The sequence below is a fragment of the Zonotrichia leucophrys genome, unplaced genomic scaffold, assembly GCF_028769735.1.
Source record: "Zonotrichia leucophrys gambelii isolate GWCS_2022_RI unplaced genomic scaffold, RI_Zleu_2.0 Scaffold_172_99392, whole genome shotgun sequence".
Classification (NCBI taxonomy): domain Eukaryota; kingdom Metazoa; phylum Chordata; class Aves; order Passeriformes; family Passerellidae; genus Zonotrichia; species Zonotrichia leucophrys.
Window position 1 is genome coordinate 59573 of NW_026992377.1, and position 13787 is coordinate 73359.

Consider the following 13787-nt stretch of genomic DNA (forward strand, 5'->3'; position numbering starts at 1 on the left):
AATAAATATAAGGAATATGAACAGATGTAAAATAGTATATAAATTTATAAATTAATCGCACATTAAAAATGAAAAATTTAACACTATACACCAATATACATTTTGAATTTAAATTTGGATATAAATATGATAACTATAATTTTTTTAAACATTTAAATACATGTAAATTAAAGGGGTTATTTTTGGCTTTTATATGGGTAGAGGCAGAGGAATTATTTTAAATAATGAAAGTTTTACAGAAGTAAAAATCCTAACAGAAATATATACTTACTAGGTAAAAATATGTATAAATGATATAAATATATTTAAGTATTAGGGATAGATGTAATATAGAATATAAATTTATTTATAAATAGAAATGTATAAATACTATACATCAATATACATTATAAATAAAAAGGTGAGTATTATTATGAAAAAATATTTAAAAAAATATTTAAATATTTTTTTAAATAAATTGCTCGGTTTTGTTTATTGTTTTCCTTTTTTATCCTATTAGGTTAGAGGCAAGAGGGTTTTTTCCTTCTTCCCAGTTGTTTTGGGGCATTTATTTCAGAGCAGTTTTTGGCGGGGGTCGCCCCTGTTCTTTTTTGCCACCTTCCCTGCCCGCAGCCCCGAGGCGCGCTGCGCCCCCGGCTGGGGCGGGTGGCAGTGCTGCCGCCTTGTGGTGACAGCGCAGTGCTGCAGGCCTGCACCGAGAGGCCGCCATCTTGGGAGTGGCATGTCGCGGACTTTTCCTTGACCTTCTCAAAATGGCGGCGAAAAGGGCGGGGAAGTCGAGGACCAAGCTCGGTCTAATCGGCTGCCTGCATGAAACACCGATGCCGGCACGGCTCCAACGGGATTTTCTGTGGCATTTCAAGTGTATCCGACACATGGTGTGGGCTCAGCAGCGCCGGGGCAGCCGTATTTTGGCGAGTTTGTGACAGGCATCTGGGTAAACGCCTCTCTGTGCCGGGGTCCTATCATGGCCCGCTTTCCCACCCTCAGGGAGCCGAGCCGGGCCGAGTTGTTCCGAAGAGCCGAAGAATCGAGTTGAGCCGAAAATAGCCGAGTTTAACTGAAGAGCCCAGTGCAGCCGAAAATAGCCGAGTTGAGCCGCAGAGAAGAGTGTAGCTGTAAACAGCCGACTTGAGACTAAGAGCCGAGTGTAACCGAAAAGTTTCGAGTTTACACCAAGAGCCGATGATAGCCGAGTGTAGTTGACATTAGCCACGTTTAGACAAAGAGCCGAATATGACCGAGTTTAGCCCAACCAGGCCGAGTTCAGCCGAAGAGCCGAAAAAGCTGAATTTAGACGAAAAGCCAAACCAAGCCGAATTTAGCCGAGTTTAATTAAACAGAACCGAACGACGCCGCAGCACTCTGTTTGCAGAGCGCCGGTGCAGACGGCAGGGGGCGATGTGCCTGCAGTGCGCCGGGACAGACGGCAGGGGGCGCTGTATAAAGAAAATATAAAATATAAACTATATATAAGAAGGAAAAAAAGCTCTATGTCACGTGCAGCAGTAGAAAATTTCAGGCTCCCAGGGAATAAATATTTTTCTTTAAATCATTATAGTTTTGGGGTTTTTTTGACTCCCAGGTAGCCTGAAAGTTACTACTGCTGCTTTTTTATTCTAAAGCTAGAAAGGAAAACCAAGATTAGAAATATGAGGAGAGGAGAGGAGGGGAGGGGAGGGGAGGGGGAGGGGAGGGGAAGGGAAGGGAAGGGAAGGGAAGGGAAGGAGAAGGGAAGGGAAGGGAAAGGGAAGGGAAGGGAAGGGAAGGGAAGGGAAGGGAGAGGGAAGGGAAGGGAAGGGAAGGGAAGGGAAGGGAAAGGGAAGGGAAGGGAGAAGGGAAGGGAAGGGAAGGGAAGGGAAGGGAAGGGAAGGGAAGGGAAGGGAAGGGAAGGGAAGGGAAGGGAAGGGGGTGAAAAACAGAATGAAAAAAAGAAAAAAGAGTTGGAGTGAAAAAGAGAGGGCATTCGGGAGGAGCGGTGCTGACCCATGTCCTTCCCCGCCCAGGAGCGAAGGACCCGTTTGACGCCCTGGCGGGACTGCAGTTCCCGGTGGCGGGGGACGGAGCCGTGGCTGTCAGCCTGAGACTACAACTCCCGGCAGGCCGTGCTACCGGCGCGGCGTATGACGCAACGGCCGATGCGGCACATGAGTGGCTGGCGGGCCGAGGCGGCCGCGCGGGGCCGGTCGCCAGGGGAGTGGGCTGCGCGCGGGCAGCTCCCGGCGCCTTTCCCGCGCGGGACGGAGCCGCGGCAGCGACGCTGGAGGGGCGAAGCCTCCGTCCGGCCGCCCGCACGGAGCTGAGCAGCGCGGAAGGGGCGTGCGCCCGGTTCCTCGGCCTCACTCAGCGGTGCTGGGGGCGGGGGCTCAGCTCGGGCGGGGTGGGAGCGCTGCCGCCCGCCGATGGCGGAGGGCGAGGCGGTGCTTTGCTGCAGGGAGCTGCTGGAGCCGCCCCGGGCGGCGCTCTCGGGCTGGCGGAGGCGCAGGAGCCCCCGAGCTGCAGCCGTCTCCCTCAGGCTGCTGCCGGTGCTGCGGGCGGAGGCGGCTCCGCCGCGTGTTGGGCGTTGCGAGCAGAGAGCGCTGCGATATCGCCGGAATGACAGGGCTGCTGCCTGCGTTAGTGCTCGTGGCTCTTTCTTCCATGAAAACGGATGGAGCGGCGCTGAGTGGTAAACGCAGAATGGCCAGGAGAATGCCCAGCGCAGGGAGCTGGCGGGCTGTATCCTTCTGATGGCACAGGTGCGATCTGCAAACTCACCCCCTTCTGCCCCTGCCCTCCCGAGCCCCAGGGAAAATGCTTTCCAGCATCGTCGAGCTTCTGAAAGACAAAACTTGTGATTTGACACTAGCATCCGGAAAAGGTTTCTGTCTAGATTAGCAAATGCCTAAATTGTTCTTGGTTACGTCCTATGACCGGTTTTAGGCAGTAACTTTATACTGCTTTTAGGATTTTCTTGTAAATGGTGAGAAAATAGGCAGGTCTGATACTGGTTTCGCTTTTTTTCTACTTCATGTTCCATGAGATTCTTTTATCCAAGCACTTGTTTTAAAATTCTACTGTAGGCGTTTATGGTTCACTTTTTTTTCCTTTCCGTGACTTTTTTTTTTCTCTAAATCGGCAGTAAATATAGCTGAGTAAAATTACCTTGGTCTTCTTCCTTCTTTTTTAACTGAATTGTTTTCATTAAAAATCCTATTTGAATGTGCAGAAAAAGTGGGTATGTCCTGTAATATATCCTAGCTTTTCTTGTTTACAGGGTACTCAGAAAATATGTCTCCCTTAGAGTTCCACAGAAACGTTCTCAGTGCGATCTCTATTAAAGTATGTATTTACAAATAAGTGATCCCTTTAGATATTTGCCTGTGTACCTTTTCCTGTAATTCAGAGCTTGCGTTCTGTGGGTTTTATGATAAACCTATAAAACACGTAAAAATGGTTTTGCACGTCTTAATCAAGTCAAGTTGAAGGCAGCAATAAGTGGATTTAGAGCCTGTTCTTGACCAGACAAAGGGAAAAAGTGTGACTTTGATGCTGAACTTGTTTTTTTCATTTTTCATTTGACTCGCCTTGAATGATTTAGGAAGAGAGAGAACTAGAAAAAGAGAGAAATAGAATTGGTTACTGAGCCCTCCTAAAATGCTCACGTGTAGAGCCGAGGTGAAGGGTGATGGAACAGAACTCTGTGCTTTAGAAGGAAATAAATTTAAACTTGATCTCCACACAGAGTCTCACTAATTTCTGTTATTTTAAAATACAAAATACTTTTAGGAAGTGTTGGAAGTTAGTGTTTTGGGAAAGAGATGGCAGTTCCACAGAACATTCCATTTAACAGAGGCTCTCGGAACGATTTATTTTGTAACTGCTGTCACTGCAATCAGTTGGTGGTTCAGCCTTGAAATGTGCACTTGCCCTTCTATAAAGCACTGTTTCGTTTGCCTTTCAGTGCTATGAGTCTTGATAAATTGGAGAAGAGCCTGTAATAAGTAACAATATATTTGTTCATTAATAGCTAGATGATGATTTAAATTAAAAAACAATAGCTAAAATAGCTTTTGAATATCTATAGGGCTGTATGGCAAACGTATAAGGAGTGTTTAAGTTACAACCCCCCCTTGGTAACCAGATACAGCCACATCTGGTAATAATTACTAACCTTGTAGAATTGCTTGCTCTGCAAAAATTCTACCCTATAGATATAGGAGACTTTCTGAAACACATATGGTAACAATTATTAACCTTGCAAGAATCTTGAGCTAAAAAAAATTAGACTTATAGGTATGCCTTATAAGGAAAGCGGCCAAAGAGGAAGACTTGGGGCCTTCATCCCACAACCACCAGAAGGCAGAAAAAAGACCCCTAGCAACAGGAGGAGCATGCGCAGAAAACAGACCACGTCATCCAGGAATCTGAAAAAAGGACAATAAAAAGCGAACTTTAAAGGGGGGAGGTGTGCGCCTAAGGGAGCGAAGTCTCCGGGCCGCCCAGCGCTGAATCTTGCTTATTCTTGCTTGCATAATAAAGATTATTGTACAATTCTTAAATTCGGTCAATTTGTTTATCACAATTTGGTGCTGTGACTCGGATCCTGAGACAGGGTTGGTTTGAGAATTCGGGGGGGGCGCCCCGAAGGTGGCCCTGATCTTCTCAACCGACCCCCCCTCTGGACCGACGAACCTATATTCGAGAATAAGCAAGGAAACACCGGTAACCCTGTAAACTTTGGGCACAAAGATCCGAGCGAAGACGCAGGACGCGTGAGTATACGGGTGAACTGCTCGGTTGGGGTTGGAATCCCAGGGCACAGTGAATGAGACGTCCAACTGAGGACGAGGCAAGAGGGACCCTCTAGTAGTGCGTTTCTCGTAGCCCACGAGGGAGCGAGCCACGACCGAGGGGGGTGTGTGTGTGTGTGCATGGAGGTTCCTTGGAAGATGGGGCAGAAGGAAAGCAAGCCTTCTGACCCCATGGGGGAGGGCCCCCGGTTACCCCCAATACCTAAGGATAGTCTGTTAGGATTAATGATTAAGTATTGGGATGATTTTCCCTCCAGAAAAGGGAAGGATAAAGCAAAAATGATAAATTATTGCATGGTAGTATGGGGGGGTAAGAAACTGGACTCAGGAAATATATACTGGCCCGTTTTCGGATCCTCCAAGGACTGGGACTGTCAAGCCCTGAATATCTATGTGTATTCCAAAGCGCCAGAAAACCTGGAGGAGAGTGCTTATGCTAAATTGTGGTTGGTAGGAAATAATGAGCAAATAACTAGATTGCTCCCCCTTAAGGGAAGCCAAGGAGAAGAAGAGAGAAAGAAAAAGTCCCGAGTGGAGGAAGAGATTTCTATTTATCCTCCCCCATATGTACCACCACCAGCCCCAGCCCCCCCGTATCCCTTCCAAACACTCCTCCGGCATCAGCCCCTGACAAACAGCAGGTCACAGACTCCCCGGATTACAGGAGGCGTACTCGGAGCCAAATGAAAACAGTAATTGTGGAAGGAGAGAACAGTGGGTTGTTCCCTCTTAGGGAAATAGCATTAGGAGGACCTCAAGCTGGGATGGGGTTTGTCACTGTCCCCTTAAACTCAGGAGATGTCCATGAGTTTAAGAAAGAGATGGGAAAATTATTAGAAGACCCTATAGGAGTAGCAGAAAGGGTGGATCAGTTCCTGGGACCAAATGTATATACTTGGGTAGAGATACAGTCCATTCTAGGCATACTATTTACAACAGAGGAGAGAGGGATGATTAGAAGGGCAGGAATGAGAATTTGGGACGCCCAGCATGTTCAAGGTCCTGCGGCTGATGTCAAATGGCCCTTGCAAAATCCCAATTGGAATAATCAGGACCCCAACCATCGTGGTCATATGCAGGACTTAAGAACCATCATAATCCAGGGCATACGAGAGGCTGTGCCCCGGGGACAAAATATAAGCAAGGCATTCAGAGAGTGCCAAGGAAAGGATGAGACCCCCACTGAATGGCTGGAAAGATTAAGGAAGAGTTTTCAGTTATACTCAGGGGTGGATCCAGAGATGCCTATGGGGCAAGCACTCCTGAAAACACAGTTTGTAGCTAAATCATGGGAAGATGTTCGAAAGAAATTAGAAAAGTTAGAGGATTGGCAGGACAGAGGACTTGATGAATTGCTTAGGGAGGCTCAGAAAGTATATGTTAGACGGGAGGAAGAAGCACATAAAAGGCAAGTTCGGATGATGGTGGCAGCAGTAAGGGAGGGGCAGCGAAACAACCCTCCGCCACGGGAAAGAAATGACATGAGGAGGGGTCCCTGGGATTTAGGAGGGCCCCCAGCGGGGGGGAGAGAAGGAACGGTGTGCTACTACTGTGCTGGGAAAGGACACATGAAGAGGGAATGTCAAAAGAGGCTTAGGGATGAGAAAATGTTCAAAGAGGATTAGGGGGGTCAAGGGCTCTATTTACTGGGGACTCAAATGTCATCAGAGCCCTTGGTAAAACTTAAAGTGGGTCCCCAGCAAACCCCCATAACCTTCCTTGTAGACACGGGGGCTGAGAGATCAACAGTTCAGTCTTTGCCCCCAGGATGTAAGATTTTGCCTTTAACAGTACAGGTTATTGGGGCAAAAGGGGAACCCTTCAAGGTTCCTGTAATTAAAGATGTCTTAATAGAATCAGAAAAGAAAATAGAGGTAGGATCACTGCTACTAGTCCCCGAAGCCAATTACAATTTATTAGGTAGAGATTTAACGGTGGAATTAGGAATAAATATAAATATTGAAGAAAAACAGTTCTAAGTCAGGCTGTGCCCCCTATGGGCCACTGACGAAGAGAAAATAAACCCGGAGGTTTGGTATACCCCTGGCACAGCAGGGAGACTGAATATAGAGCCTTTCACAGTTATTATCCAAAACTCGGAAATCCCGGTGAGGATAAAACAATATCCCAGGTCAGATGATGGGCGAAGGGGACTAAAACCAGAAATAGAACAGTTAATACAACAAGGGCTCTTGGAACCTTGCATGTCTCCCTTAAACACCCCTATCTTACCTGTAAAAAAAAACAGATGGAAAATACTGGCTAGTACATGATTTAGGGGAAATAAATAAGAGACCCATTGCCCGGTTCCCAGTAGTAGCAAACCCCCTACATTGCTCAGTCAGTTGAAACCTGATGACCAATGGTATAGTGTTATAGATTTGAAAGACGCCTTTTGGGCATGCCCCTTGAATAAAGAATGTAGAGATTATTTTGCATTTGAATGGGAAGATCCTGATACCCACCGAAAACAACAACTAAGGTGGACTGTGCTCCCACAGGGATACACTGAATCCCCGAATTTATTTGGGCATGCATTAGAACAGATAATGAAATCCTATACCCCGAACCCAGAAATAACCATTGTTCAATATGTAGATGATCTGTTAATTGCTGGAAAGAGTGAGGAATCAGTTAAAGAAGAAAGCATTAAGCTTCTAAACTTTTTAAGCATCCAGGGGCTGAAGGTGTCTAAAAATAAATTGCAATTCGTAGAAGAAGAAGTGAAGTACCTAGGACACCAACTTAGTAAAGGAACTAAAACACTAGACCCAGAGAGGGTTAAGGGAATCCTCTCCCTTCCTACCCCAAGAAATAAGAGACAAATCAGACAGCTATTGGGTCTCGTAGGATACTGCAGACAATGGATTGAAAACTTTAGTGGTAAGGTAAAATTTTTGTATGAAAAACTAACTACTGAAGTGTCACAGAGAAATTTAACGAGGCCTTTGTCGGGGTCGAGCCATTTGTCGGTGAGGGGAGACTCAGACACTCAATATGAGTGATAAGCAAATTCCGTTTATTGAAGAAAGCATCAGACACTTATACAGCGAGTAATAAGCTTATGAATATTCTGTAAACTAAGCAATCTATTGGTTAAACTATACTATCAACTCTTCCTCATTCCTTAGGGGTTACATGTCTCTTTTCTCATGCCTCTTTCACTGTTTGTTATCCTACCACAGCTAAGCCCAAGGACATTGCTATCTTGCAGGTGCCGGACTTGGAATTAGCCATGGTTTTGTACTTTTCCATTTTCTAGCAGCTAAATTCCCAACATCTCCCCTGTTTTTATTTTTTTTTTTTAAAGTTCTATGGGCTAACTGTGTTACATTTTTTATAACACAAAAATAGACAATTTTAATAACTAAACAATATTTTTAGCTAGTAAGGTTCTTTTCTTATAAGGGATTTAAGCTAGGAAAGCAAACTAAAAAGGTTATCACTAATTATAAAATATGCTATACAACAGATATAAAAAAGAATTCTATGTACTATAAAGCTTAACTAAAACTCAGGTGTGTTACTTTGCACACAGGTCATAAAATAAATGCCTATCATGAAAGCATAAATCTATTTAACATCACTTAAACTAAATAGCACTTAAAACTTAAAGTATTTAAGTTTAACCAAACTTAACCTTAACAAAACTTAACTGACTTTAAATTTTATAACACTTACAGTTAATATAATTTAAACTTAACAGAATCTAACTTTATTTAAACTTAATAACACTTAAACTTAACAAAAATTCAACTGAACAGCACTTAAACCTAGCAGGAAATAAACTTAACAGTATTTAACATTTAATGGCACTTAATAAACAATTTAACTTAAACTACTTAGTAACAAATAAAACTTACTATAAAAATAAAATATAGCATTTACTATAACTTACTTACAGGCCTGATTCTAAAATACTAAACTAAAACAACTTTCTTCACGTGTTTGCTGCAGCCTTTTTATACTTGAATGCACTTAAACATAAGAAGTTTGTTTAAGGTATACCTGTAAAAAAAAATTCTTTTAAATTCAGTGTTTGCTTTTACCTTTACCACATTTAAACAAGGCTTAAAAAACACAAAAAACACACTCATCACATCCTACTTCTACAACTACCTTAACACAAATTTAACATTTTCAAATTTTTCAAAACATAATTTCAGAGTTTGATGTTCTACCGATTAAAGACTGTGCTTCTAATATTTAAAGTCTATGTCAATACCGGTGACCCCAAGACAGCACAACGAATACTTGTGAGCCAAATCGGCCGAAATTTGACTCCCGCATTCACTGCGCTGATTTCTCTTTCACAGTCTCCTCTAAGAAAAACAAAAGGGTTCTTCTAACTTAGGTGATAAACGCTGGCGCAATAGTCTTTGGTGTCGTTTGTTTATTATCACTGGTCTCTTAATTGCAGCAGGAATCTTTTCCTTTTGTTGACAAGGGTTACGATTATTACGGCTGTTAAGGTCTCACACCGAAGCTCCTGCCTGCTGCGGGTCAGAGGGAGAAGCGCTCCGCTGGAAAAAGCGCTCCGGTCCCACGGCACCTGTGTCGGGGGGGGGCACCCCCCCGTGTTGGGCTCTTTGCTGCGTGCACTGCAGACACCGCTGCACCCGTGGCCGCGCGGGTCGCTTTCCCCGCAGCCGCCGTCGCTCCCCCCGCGGCCGCCGTCGCTCCCGCCGCTGCGCCCATGCCGAGATTGGAGTGGCACAGCCCTGCAGGTGTCCCGAGCCGCAGCTGCTGCCGCCATCGCAGCAGGGTCGCTGATGTATTGTGCATATACTTGCAGCACCAGCACCACAACGCACGTTTTTGCAAGTCTATATGCAGCAATCTCGGGAATTCTCTTCCCAAGTCAACAGTCTATAGTCCCCGCTTTTCTAAAAAGCATTTAAAAGGATTATATGCCGTTTGTCCCTGTATTACCTTTTAACTTGTCATTCATTTAGCGCGCTGCAGCCTTTCCAAGCCTTTCCAGGATTTCGACGGCATTCAGTCAGCTGGGCTCTCCTGTGAGGTCGCCAGGGCACCGAAGCCCACTCTTTCGCCTTTCTCCAGGTCTCCTAAGGCAGGGCCGCTTTTTGTGCCTCCCAGGCTGCATTGAGACTGACACCCAAATACTGCACCGACCGTGGCTCGCAGGGGTCCATAGGGTCCCTGTTCCAGGCGCCAATTGTCGCAGAATGAGGCCTTTGCCGGGGTCGAGCCATTTGTCGGCGAGGGGAGACTCAGACACTCAATATGAGTGATAAGCAAATTCCAGTTTATTGAAGAGAGTATCAAACACTTATACAGCAAACAATAAGCTTATGAATATTCTGTAAGCTAAGCAATCTATTCGTTAAACTATGCCATGAACTCTTCCTCATTCCTTAGGGGTTACATCTCTCTTTTCTCATGTCTCTTTCACTGTTTGTTATTATACTACAGCTAAGCCTCAAGGACATGCTATCAATACAGGTGCAGGACTTGGAATTAGCCACAGCTCTGTAATTTTCCTTTGTCTAGCAGCTAAATTCCCAACATCTCGGGACATCGATCTCATCCAGCCTCTGACAGCGACCAGGGTGACACTACAGAACCCCATGAAACCATGGGTCACTTGTGACAATGTGGGTCCAAGGACACCACGGTGAGACAATGGAACCTCATGGAATCAAGGACACCATTGTGCAAGTCAGGGGCCCTATAGAAGCAAGGGTCAGTGATCAAACTGTGGGGCCCATAGAAACAAGGGGCCAATGTGACACTGCAGGACTGCATGGAGCCATGTGGGCTTCATGAAACCAAGAAACCATTGTGACATGGCAAGACCTCATGGAATCAAGGGAACTATTGTGACAGTATGGGACTCCATGAAATGAGGGGAACATGGAACAGGTCTGCCTGGTTTGGCCTCCTGTGGGCTGTCTGACAGGTCCCACTGAATTAGCCATGCCAAGGGCCACTTCCCATCTGACCATGAGGCAGCGGGGCTCTGTGTTTTTATTCCTATGGAAAAGAACTGTCTTTCTTGTCTAGCCTCCCATGGCTGAAATTAGGATTCCACCTCTAAAATTCCCTATATCCAAGGGTTGCTCCCGGATAAAATCTGCTAATACAGTCAAGTCTGGCTAGCCTTGGCCTCTAGTGACTACCTCTCATCTGCCCCTGCACCATTGGGGCTCACTTGTTTCCTTCCTATGGAGACCATTGTGACACTGCAGGGCGTTGTGGAGCCAAAGGGGCATGGTGACACTGCAGGCCCTTGTGGAGCCTGTTACACTGTAGGAACTTTTGGAACCAAGGAGATCATTGTGGCACTGTGAGTACCATGGATCCAAGGGACCATTGTGACACTGTGGGGCCTCATGGAAACAAGGCCGCATGGTCCCAAGGGGCCAGTGTGAAGCAGCAGGGCTTTGTGGAACCAAGAGACCATTGCTGCATTTCAGGGCCTCATGGAGCCAAAGGGTCGTTGTGATCCTGAGGGGCACCATGGATCCATGGAGATCATTGTGACATTGCAGGGCCCTATGGAATCATGGAGACCATTTGTCATGATCTGTCCTAGTGAATGGATGATGTGATGGTTCGTAGGGGTGATCTCAGGGTACAAAAAGAACCAACACAGCACAGGGGATTTGCAGTAACACTAAACAAGTGCAATTTTCTTGAAATAACCACAACAGAAATGCATTGGTGAGAGGAACCAGTGGAACAAAGGAGAAAATAAGGAAATGAGGGAGGAAGAGGAGGGGTGCGTTATAGCTACCAAACGTGGTGCTGCATTATCCTTCGGGATCCAGCTGATGGAGTCTGCCAGGCCACGTCCCGGGAGATTTTGGAGGCACAGTTCATCTGGACCCCAAGTTATACTATTTTTCGTTGGGGGAAGGGGGAAGGAATTTCACAGCCGAAACAAAGGTCTTCGGGGGAAAGATTAGTATTTGTTCACGGATGCACAAAGTCGAGCCAGGCAGCAAGCGAGAACCATTGTTTTCACGGCCCACTGCCTGCACCTGTGCTTGCTCTGGGCAGCTTTCCTCCCTGCCCTCTGCACAGCTCCCCCGAGTTGGGAGGGTTTCAGTCCCAGTCTCTGGAAGAAGGTGAGAGGGGGCCTTCTCACACAGGGGTTTCATGTCTTGCATCCTTGATGAAGAGGCCTACATCTCTACTTGTCTATCACGATGGTTGAGGACGGGCTAGAGGGGTCTTCTCTTGGAGGAGGGACCAGCCCAAAGCTCAAACCAGCCAGGCCAGGTGGTGGGGAGAAATTCCAGGACCATTGTTCAGGAAAAAGGGCAGGGTGCTCCTTCAAGTTCAGTGTCATGTATAGCAAAAAACACCTGTGGAAACAGAGCTAAGAGGCACATGATTTTCCCCCCCCAGTGGTTCATCAGTTTTTAATTTTTCGGTGATCTCTCTTCATGGCAACCTTGAGGAAAAAAATGAAGGATATTTTGGACAGACTCTCACATGGCCTCAGGCCCAGGCCCAGCAGCCATGGCCAAAGTGCTGCCCAAGTTGGCTCTGGCAGGGCTGTCTTGCAGCTGCTGCCCATCCCTGTGCCCTGTGCAGCCCAGGCTGTCCCTGCCCTGCACCTCTGTCCCTGCAGGCTGTCAGCATCCCCCGGCTGCCCCACCTGGCTGGGCCCTTCCTTTGCTCACAGCTCTGCCTCCTGCCTGCCTCTGCCAGCCCACACAGAGCCTTGGGCTGCTCCAGGCTACTGCTGGGGACGTGTTGCACCACAGCCCTGCCCTGATAGGGAAATTCGTTTCCACTGGTGTCCACTCTGCACCTCCCCAGCTGCTCTTGGTGCTATTATGTCTTCTTCAGGCTCATTCCCACTATGAAGAAAAGCTCCTGCCCCTCTGAAACCACCCTTCCATCCCTCCCAGGCTACTCCTGTTCTGTCCTCAGTCTCCACACCACTGAGCCCAGAGGCTGCAGACTCCCCCTGCTGGTTTTGTGATGAGGCCTCCCTCATCCTGGGAGATTTTTGGAAAAAAAATAAGGTCTGTGAAAATGGAAAAATTGTGGTCAAAGTTATTTTCTCCCAAATCTTGCCATGACAGAAAAAGGGTCAATATCTTTAACAGGAATGAAGGTGCATTTACATTTGTTAGAAGGAAAAAATATTTTACTATTATGAAAGTGGCATGAAACTGCGCCAGTTTTTCTATAGAATTGGATGCCCCATCCCAGGAATTGTCCAAGAGCAGGAGCTTTGTGCAGCCTGACCCAGTGAAACCCTGCCCAACCAAAGAACAGAATTCTCTTAGTGTGGGTTCTCTGCTGTGCTGGGTGCCCCCACAATATTTCAGGCCAGAATGTCTGCTGAGGGCAGCCAGGCTGCTGCAGGGGCAGTGACCTCACAGCCATCGCCATGGCAGCCCTATCCCCTGGGCCTGGCTCTGCCCTTTCCTCTGCCCCTGCCTTGGCTCCGCTGGCATGAAGAGTTTTGTCATTAATATCTTGTCCCCGAGGTGCTGGGGCCAATGGCTTCCCAGTCAGGCTCCTGGAGCAGAAGTGGCTTTTCAGAGCCCAGCCAGGAATGAGCCCTAAGGCAGCAGCTCTGCAGTGGTGGCCACCAGGCCGGACTGCCAAGGGAGCCTTCTGGCCATGGCCTGCAAGCAGCTGCTGCTGCCAAGGTGCCTTTGGTGCCTCAGGCTCTCCCTGGCACAGCTCCCAGCACGGCACTCTGCCCTTGTGCCCGAGCCCTTCCCTGTGCTGGGGCTGGCCTGGGGCTTTTCCTGCAGCGGGACCTGCCCTGCTCATGGCACAGGAAAGGCAGTTCCTGCTGGAGCAGGAGGCTCTGCCTGCAATGGGCTGCAGCAACTCCAGCAAGGCCCTGTTGACTTCAAAATTGCTGCCTAGAGCAGAATATTTTAATTGTTAGAGCTCCAGTGCTGTGGAGGAAATAAGTCTGATCAAGATCTTTCTGTCTAAGCATGATCAGAATCAATCAGAGCTGTATTTCTGGAAATCTGTCTGGTATACCATCAT